The sequence below is a fragment of the Dendrobium catenatum genome, unplaced genomic scaffold, assembly GCF_001605985.2.
Source record: "Dendrobium catenatum unplaced genomic scaffold, ASM160598v2 original_scaffold_125794, whole genome shotgun sequence".
NCBI lineage: Eukaryota > Viridiplantae > Streptophyta > Magnoliopsida > Asparagales > Orchidaceae > Dendrobium > Dendrobium catenatum.
Genome location: NW_021444229.1, coordinates 598230 through 608478, shown reverse-complemented (window position 1 = coordinate 608478; position 10249 = coordinate 598230).

The following is a 10249-nucleotide window of genomic DNA, read 5'->3' as shown; positions in this document are numbered from 1 at the left end:
ATGCTTAAGTTTTTTTATATTAAAAGTATAAAAATCTCGCTTAATATGTGCAATCATACGTGTCTAATCAAGTAATATAGTGATAGAGTTGAGTATCGATCTCATAAGGAAGAATGTTTACTTAAAAATACTATTACTATCGACAGGGGGCGGAACCAACCATAATTTTCAGGGGGGGCAAACGTATAAGTAACTGTTCGCATATATGTCGAGGGTCCAAGGGGGCAGCGCCCCCTAAACAAATTCTGATTTACTATTTCTCTTTGTATTTGGTTCATCATTCCCTAACAATAACACATCTACACAATATATTTAATTATATATGGGACAATTGCCTAAAGACCATGGTATTTTAATATTTTTAGGGGGACAATTACCTAAAAACCCTTGTAATAAAGACTAAAAATTATATAAATAAAAGTATAATGAAAAAAAAATTTGAGGGGGGGTTCCTCCCCTGCCTAAAGAATTTAATGACTAAAAATTATATATGGGACAATTGCCTAAAGACCATGGCAATTGCCCCCCCTAGCAACAAAGGGGTTCCTCCCCTGCCTGTCGACTACAATTACAACAATTTTCCTACTAAATAAAATTAAGTTTTAGCGGAGATTCAATCACTTACTTTAAAATAAATAAATAATTTAAATGAAACACTCTTCAGTTAAAATTAAATGTTTCAGATTGATGGAATGTAAATACAATATGCTTTCTAATGTTTCCCTTTTATATTGATGCTATTTAGAGCATATGCATCACCGACCGTTCAATCAAGCGTGAAGAGATAAAGGACATATTAAACTCTTCCAACCTCAATACCATTCAGAACTCTCATAGTTTATCATCCTATGAAAATCTTAGAAGAGTAAGTAATGCATGTACTCTTAAAAGCCTATCATTATAATTCATTCTATAAATTTGGTATATGTCAAGCAATATGTCTATGCTTGCATCATACTAATCCAATTTCTCTGGTTATACATACTTTTCTATTCATAAGCTCTACATTACACATAATATTAACTACGCATATGGCCACTATATGTATTAAATGAAGACTTGATATATTAAAAACACCATTAACTTATTGATGAAGAGAATTTATTAGTACTCCACATTCCATTTACACCATCAATGTAAAATTAGAAAATTTAGCCAAACATGAAAATTAAGTGAAATTAACTCATTTTCATTAATTACACAAAAGAAGCAAAGTATAGAAGAAAAGAAATCACCGGATGGGTTTAATGATCTCCTCTACACTCATCCTTAAACTTACAGAATTGCTTCCACAAATACTGACCACTCTTATGAAAGTGGATCTAGTGCTCCCTAAATTCCCTTAATTATCACTCCTAAGGAAATTACAGTATTGTATTGTGCAAATTGAAATTAACTAAGTGACTGAACTCCCTTATTAACATTACAAATGAACCATTTATAAAAAAGCATAGAAATGGATTTTGGCACTGTGATTCTAGAGACACTTACGTTGCGGTGCCCATAAAATGAACTAACGCTATATCACTGAAGGATTTCCTCCATTGTTATGCTTTTTGATGTATAACTGTTGTTTAGTGAATAGACGGGTCGCTTCGCTGACAGATTATGTCCTAAATGGTTACAATTGTAGCTTTGCGGTGATGTTATTGGTTGAGTGTTTTGACGTCCTTGTGGCACGCGATGCTGGAAATTGGTGTCGTGATGGTGTGAATATAGAGATTGGGCTTTGCAACTCTGACTCATTTGATGTTGTGGTGCTGTTAAATAGAGACTTGGCGCCGCCATATCCATATTGTGCGCTTCTATAGTGTTCATGATGGTGTAGCAGTGGTGTAGTGTTTGATGCCCTAGCACTGTGCTGTCTAACGCCGCTGCGTTGTACCATACTTGAAATTTTTACAAATATCCTACATTTTCCTACATAAATACAACTAAAACAAAACAATTTCACTAAATTTTATCATATAAAATATAACATTATTTATACTGATCAAATCCTCTCCAACTTAAACTCTTTCTTGAACTTAGGCAAATAAACTTTTTTATAACTTTGATTTAGTGATGAACTAAAATAAAAAAGAACAATATAATATTACTAAAATATAGGATAATACATCACTGTCTAAAATTAGTAAAAATGAACAAGGCTATGCTTCTAGTTTAGAAAAATACTAATTATTAAACTAATCAATCATTCTAGTTACAACCCAATTTGAAATTATAAGTTATAGATTTAATCATTAACTTTTAATTATTGAAGTGAATAATTGAGTTTTAAAAATTTGATATGGTTGTAGTTAAAAGTATACTTTCATTATTTCATCATCGTTTAATTAGCTCTCCTATTTTATCCTTTGTAATTTTTGTATAAAATTATATTTTCAATCTTAAGCTTTCACTGATATCAATTTTTTAATGCACTTATCTTTTTTCTTTTGATTCTTTCTTTTTCTTTTCCTTTTCTTTTGAGAATTATTTTGTAGTTTTTTCTTTTTCTTTTGTGAAGTACATAATTAATAATTTTGAATATCAGCTTCTACTAGACCTTCATATAATATTAATGATTTTAATGCAAGGACTTGATGAGATTACTAATTCCATCTTTAGGTTAGCTATTATATATTTCAAATTTTAATCTACCCATATCTAATTTTTAATACAAATTATTCATCTTTCAATTTTTAAAAGTTAATTTCATAATGGTATATCTTTTAAATTTAAATTAGGATATTAGCTTAAATGATTGAATGAATTAAGTATTAGTTTTTTTTTACCTATGAAGTATAAATAAAGTTCATTCAAACTAAGATCTATGATTTTATTATTATCCTAATTTTATGATTTTTAATTATCATTTTTATAAGAGTTAATTAAATAATTAGAATTAAAAGTAATTATAGGACAATAATATTTAAGTACGAAGGGAATTTGTTAATATGTAAATAAACACATAAATAAATACTACAAATATATATTTTCATAAGAATGATAAAAGGGGCATAAAATATATGTTGAATATAAACATGCCATAATATTCATAATATAATGAGTTCTAGCATAACACATACATGAGTTGCCTCTTAGAAGCACTAAGTTTAAAGTATTCAGCTTTACTATAAGTGAAAATACAAAATGAAATAACATGAAAATACAACACAAAAACTAAAAACATAAATTTCTCTCTCTCTCTCTCTCTCTCTCTCTCTCTCTCTATTATCCCTTAGAATCGAGGTCTTCCTCGTCTTCATCTCTCTTTAGTCTGCCAAATAAAAGGTCAGCACTAAGGTGCAAAAGAAAACTCATACTGCTCTGGCCTTTCAACAAATGGACTATTTCTAAGCATTCCAACAAAAACCTCAATAAAATCAGATGTGTACTGGAATTATTTCTAACGCCTCAACACTAAAGGTTTTACTTTGTTGCAGTGCTTGTTGATGTGAACCCACTGTTTAGTGAATAGATGCGTCGCTTCGTTGGCAGATGGTGTCCTAAATGACTATATTTATAGCATTGCGGTGCTGCTGACGGTTGAGCACTGTGATGTCCATGTGGTACACCCCTTGGCTTAGTGATACTGGAAATTAGTGTCGCAACGTTGTGCAGACAAATATTAGGCTTTGAAGCGCTGACTCCTTCAATGCTGAGTCACTGTTAAATAGAGATTGAGCGATGTTATATTCATTTTGGGCATTCCGACAGTGTTAATGATGGTACTGTGGCGGTTTAGAGTCTAACGCCATGATGTTGTACCATACTTAAAATCGGCTATTTAGTGGTGGTTTTTTAAGTGGAAATAAGTGAATTTTTGATGTTAATGAGGTTTTTTGGCGGCTTTTCGGTGAATTTTTTTCCACCGGTATAAACCACGTAGAAAATTAAAATCGGCGGTTTATTTTCGAAGGCATTTGTTTCTGGTGGTTTTTTGTCAATTATAGCCGTCAGAAATTAAAAAAATAAAGCCGCCTTGCTACCCGCGCAGCTTGCCCCCTTGCGTTGCCCGATTGCCCAGCTGCCTTTAGTGATGCCCGCCCGGCTTGCCCCTACCTTACCGCCCGCACTACCCCGTTGCCCGGGGCTTGTCTACTATAGGATTTGAACTCATACCAAAGAAACATTAAACACCCTGCCGTTTTGATAGGAAGGATAAAAGCTTCAAAAAGCCTACTCTTTTACATTTAAACTATAATTATACAAAAATTAAAACTTAAAGCTTATATAATTAAAATATTAAAATTAATAATTAATTAAAATAAATTAGTAAAGAAATAAATAATTAAAATAATAGTTTAATGGTAGCTAGGTAACATAGCACGCTACTTAGTAAAATTCACATTTCTAAAATATAACTAAATTACAAGAGAATGCATAAAATATTATTTTAAGATTTTAATCGTACTTAGGATTATAAGTGTGCCAAGCCGTCTCGTGAGCTGGCTTGAGCTCAACTCGATAACGAGCTCACAGGCCGAGTTCATCGAGTTGCGAGCTCGTGCTCGAGCTAAAACTCATGCTCGTCTATTAAACTAGTTAGAGTTCGAGCTTAATGAGGTTCAGCTCACAAGCTATTGGCCGGCTGGCAATAATTTTTTCTTTTTAACAAAACTTTTTTTCTCTTAAAAAAGCTGCTAGTATAGCTATGATCTTAAAAATAATACTTTTTCAAACAAAAAGTTGCCAGTAAGACAGCGCCGTTTCCAACATTAGATATTCTATCCAGTGAACGCACGCAGATGAAGGTTCGGTTTTAGGCAAAAAAATGCTTGTACCGAAAAAACTCGGTACAGGCGCTTTTTTGTCTAAAACCGAACCTTCCTCTGCGTACGTTCACTGGATAGAATAAAAGTTCTTAGATGAGGCACCGCCCTAGAATTAATTACAGTTGCAGCAGTTTAAAAAAAAAAAAAACACATGATTCCCTTGGGAAAAAAATAAAACTAAGGCTTTGTTTGGGACGGTTTTTTTATTGCTTTTTAAAACAGAGTTTTAGTATAATTTTTGTACTAAAACTCTGTTTTAAAAAAGCAATAAAAAAACCGTCCCAAACGAAGCCTAAACTCCTCTTCTTACGCAACAGGCACGCAACTTCTTCTTCTCTACAAACGTGGACGCGATCTTCCCCTCTGGCAGCAAAGCTACGATCTCACACAACAACTTATGCTTCTTCTCTACGCATGTGAAATTGAGCTACTCAAGGAGCTCATTTTCAGTGGCAAGTCAAGCTTGAGCTAGACTCGATTTATTTGCACTCATAATCATACTACAACACTATTTTTTTAGTTCAAATTATTTTCTATTCAAGAAAAATAACCTAATTTCCAAAATCCCAGGTGTAAAATTTTCAAAAAAATAATCAAAATGTTCAGAATCTTAATCTCTATAACATATAAAATTTTACAAGTGCGAAGTTATCCTCGTTTTTCGATAACAGAAATATAAATTTAATAAAAAAATTCCAAAAAAAATTATATTTGGCTAATATATATAATTCTACAGCTCTTAATTTTATATGAATTGATAATATGGTTATAAAACATAATGAATATTTTTCTCATAAGAGATAATATAAGATAAATTATTTTTTTTCTTGTAGTTTTTTAACTGCTTTGTAATATTAGTTGCATTTGTAAACAATTTTCATGTTTTTTTTACCATCTAATTTGATACAACTATTAATCTATTTTTTATTGTAGCAAATGAAGTAGTTACATTTTTATATTATTGGCAATATAATAATCAACTATTTTGACTCATAAATTACCTGTTGAAAAATTAGGATGAAATAATTGAAGATTAAGATCATAAGGAAAACATATTATGAAAATTTAATTAATTTATTTGCTATATGTTATGTTCTTATAAATTTGTTATCCTCAAATTATGTGATTGGATTGTGATATAAAAGTTTGCATCTGAAGCTTTAATTATTAATTCATATAAATAAATAAATTTTTATTTTTATAATTTTATTCATTGCACAATTTCCTAGTATATATAAGGTAAATAAGAGCTTGACATAGATTACATCTTAATTATGTTGTCATCATGATGTATTAATAATAGCTTAATTACAAAGTCATTGGATTCTTCTTATCCCATCAAACATAAGAAAATGAGGGGCCCACTTCGTACCAACCAACAAAATCTAATCACTGTAGTCGCTATGGGTTTTGAAGGAAGATCAAAACAATCATATATAGTAATAATAGAGGCATTAAAATCTAAATACAATAGTCAAATAAACTTGCCTAGAGATTACAACTTTATAACTTCAATGATAAGGTATTAAGGGCTAAGAACATTTGATTCCCTTTATTTTGTCATACCCATGACAAATGAGGGGCTCATATGCGAACAATTATTAGGTCAGGTGATATGACGTAGTTCTACGTTCATATGCCAATAATATTTCGCCACGTCTTCTTACTTTTAACCACACGACCCAATGACCTGACCCGAACCGGAACCCGAAATTGCTATGTTCACATATTGCTCGGTATTGCTAGGTATTGCTGGGCAAAAACGAGAAATATTGCTTTGTGAAGAACAATACCGAGCAATACAAAGAAAAACTCGGTATTGGTCTTCACATAATGGTATTTTTCGTTATTGCCGAGCAAAATCGACCAATACCTAGCAATACCGAGTAATACCGAGTAATACGTGAACATAGCAATCCCGGGTCCATTCCGGGTCAGGTTGACGGGCCGCGCGATAATGAGTAAGAACACGTTGCACTATTTTACTGACGTCCTAACGTAGATCTACGTTAGGTGACCAGACCAAATAAAAGTTCCACATATGCACACCACTCTACTACATACAATTACACCGCTCATTATTGATCCTAACGTTATAGCCAAAAACTTATATTTAAGGCCGACTAATTGTTCTCATACAAGCAACACGCTTAGCTCGTGCCCCTTTTTTTTTTTCATTTTTATTATATTGATTTTTTCACTTTAAAAAATAACTTATTTTATTGTGATGGTTAGCAATGATCATATAAAAACTTGGTAAAGGATCTTCCAATCATTTATTAGTAATGATGCGCTTTTGTATTAAGAAAGCTGACGAAGTTTCGTCCAATCTTTTTCTTAGAAATATAGGTGATATTTATTAAGTATATATGTTGCTATTGTACATATATTTGGATATGGGATCATTATAATTTGCTATGGATGTTAAATTCAAAAGCTATGGAACAATTATTAGGTCCTTCGACCGGACGTAGAGGAACGTCCAGTCAGCACTAAAATCCCGCCAAAAAACTCAGTATTTGCTCGGTATTGCTAGGTATTATTTGGTAATAACGAGGAATACCGCTCAGTGAAGACCAATACCGAATTATACCGAGCTATACCGAGCAATACCGAGTTATACAAAAAAATATCGAGTTCGGTATTTTTTTGTATAACTCGGTATAGCTCGGTATAACTTGGTATTGGGTCTTCACATGATGATATTCCTTATTATTGTTTGGTATTGCTCGGTATTTCTCATTTTTTTGCTCGATTTTAGCTCCGATCGGACGTAGCTCTACGTCCGGTCGGAGGACCTAATAATTGTTCAAAGCTATGAGGGAACACATAGAGATCCTATAGGAGAATTTTGTCCAATCCTATAGTTGTTAGCATATTGATGCACCGCTATAAAAAAAATTAGATTTTTTAGACGATGTAAGAGTTCCCCCTCTCTCTCTCTCGCTCTCTCTCTCTCTCTCTCTCTCTCTCTTTATATATATATATATATATTCCAGACTAAGTGGGTGAATTAATGATAAATATTTTTAATAATTAAAATCAAATTTTAATGTGAAATAAAAAGAGAGTTGTGCATTCATATGATACGAAGAATAATGTATTATAGTCGAATATATGATGAGCTAATTTAATTAACATGATATTCTTATAAATAATAGATTAATAATTTAAAGTTTTATGTGTGTTATTTAGTTTAGTTAAGAAATTTAATTTTTTTTTTTTTAATTGATACACTTTTGAACTACATCAAAACACTTGATAAGAAGTGGATCATTGATTATGAAAAAAAATCCATTGACATAATAAAAAAATTAACTGCCCTAAACATACATTAAACAAATCCTAAAAAAAATAAAATAAAATAAAAACTATCCAAATTATCTATTTCACAATCCAAATTCAATATAAGATATTAACGCAATGAAAAATTATGCAATTTCTTACGACTAAGGTTTTGTTTGTGACACATTTTAACTATTTTTTAAGTAGCTTTTTAGTATACAATATTCTTTTTTTTTTAATTTACACTAAAAATGTGCTTTATAAAACAGTATGAAAGCTACCCCAAACGAAGCCTAAGGCTTCATTTGATATAATTTTCTTATTATTTTTTTACATCAACTTTTTAGTACAAAAATTTTTTAGAAGCAGCAAAAAAAAAATAGTGATAAAAAACTGTCCCAAATGAAACCTAAATAGCTTATGCAAACATTAGGATAACATAAAAATAGTAGAAATGGAAATCTTCAAACGTGACAATGAACTCACCATCAATAGCTGATCTAATTACAAAATTGGACATAAAATTATTGTGAAATAAAAAAAAAAAAATCTAGATTTGAAAATTGAAATATGAGAATGTGCAAGAAAGCTTTAGAGATTAAATGAGTAGTTAAATAAGGAGAAATTATTACGTGCGGAGTCCGGACATAGCTCTACCTCTGAATTCCAATTAAATCATGACACGTTGATGAATATATATATATATATATATATATAGAAAAAAGGTTGTCGTTGTCCTATTCGTTCACTTTTAAAATTGCGACAAACCAAAAGTTTTAGGGTTTCAGATTTGGAAGTCGATTTTCATCGTTGAACAACTATTGCTCTCATCTCCTTCAGGCGCTCTTCATATTCGAGTAATGATCGGTCTGTCATCTCCTTCAGACGTTGTTCATCTTCAAATGATTTGTCTGTCATTTCTCTTTTCATTCTCTTTAGGCATCGATCATCCAACAACAAGATTCAGAAGGTCAGATTTAAGCCTAGAGTAAGTTTGATCAATGTGTCATTTTATCACTGTATTTGAAAAGAGAAGAAATGAACGACTAAGCAACATACTCTGTTTGGGGGTTTTATACCTAAGGCTTGATATCTCTAACCAATATTAGCATTGCATTGTTCAAAAATGACTTTTTTTAAAAGAAAAATCATAAAATGGCGGAAGTAGAGAAAGTTGGAAGCAATTTTTTTAATAAGTAATAAAGAATATACATGCATTAAGAAATAGAATTTGAAGATTAGTTACTATATTTTTGAATGTTACTACATTTTGATGTGAAAAATGTGTTTTTTGGTTAAAGATTGTTCTTAGGTTTTTTTTTTTGTTGAAGGCATTTTATCTTTGTATATGTTGAAAGCATGAACGACAAAGCTACATAATTTGCTTGGGATTTCTCTGTAAATGTTATATAAAATTCTTATGTTTCCTCCCAGCCAAGTGATATTCCAACATAATTTGGCTATTACAATTTACACCGCAGAAGCTGCACCAAAGCTTTTATTGCTTCTTTCTTTTGGAAGTTTCTTGTATAGAGTGCACAAGTTATAAACAATATGTGTACAAGAGAAATTTATACACATCTTATGTACAAGTTGTAAATAGTATGTGTACAAGCTTTATACACACTATATACAAACTTGTGCACATAGTGTACAACTTATACATAGGGTGTGTACAAGACAATCAGGTGTTTCATTTTATTAGCTTGAAACGTAGTAACATGTTCCAATAAAGTCTCGTTAATATGGAAACTTTAGTTTCAATATGTGCAAATTTTATTTGAAGCCTTCCAACCTAGATTCCCCTTACAAACACCCTATGTATAACTTTATGCATAGACTATGTATGAGCTTGAACACAGTCTTTGAATAAGGGGAATTTATATACTTCATCTATATAAACAGCACGTGTATAGCCTTGAGAACAATGTAATAAGAGCAATTTCTTCTTGAAATATAAAACTTGTTGAATTTTAATTAAAACTTATCACCTTTTTACATGAAAATCAAGTATTTGTAAAAATCATGGTGTGTATAAGTCATAAAAAGTATGTGCAGAAATTCTAGTTATACACACCCTGTGTACAAACTATACAAAGGGTGTAGAAATTCTATTTAAACACACAATGTACAATACACATGAATTCATTTAGTAGTAAAAAAATAGTTATTAATTTTTTATATAAAAATCAATTATTAAATGA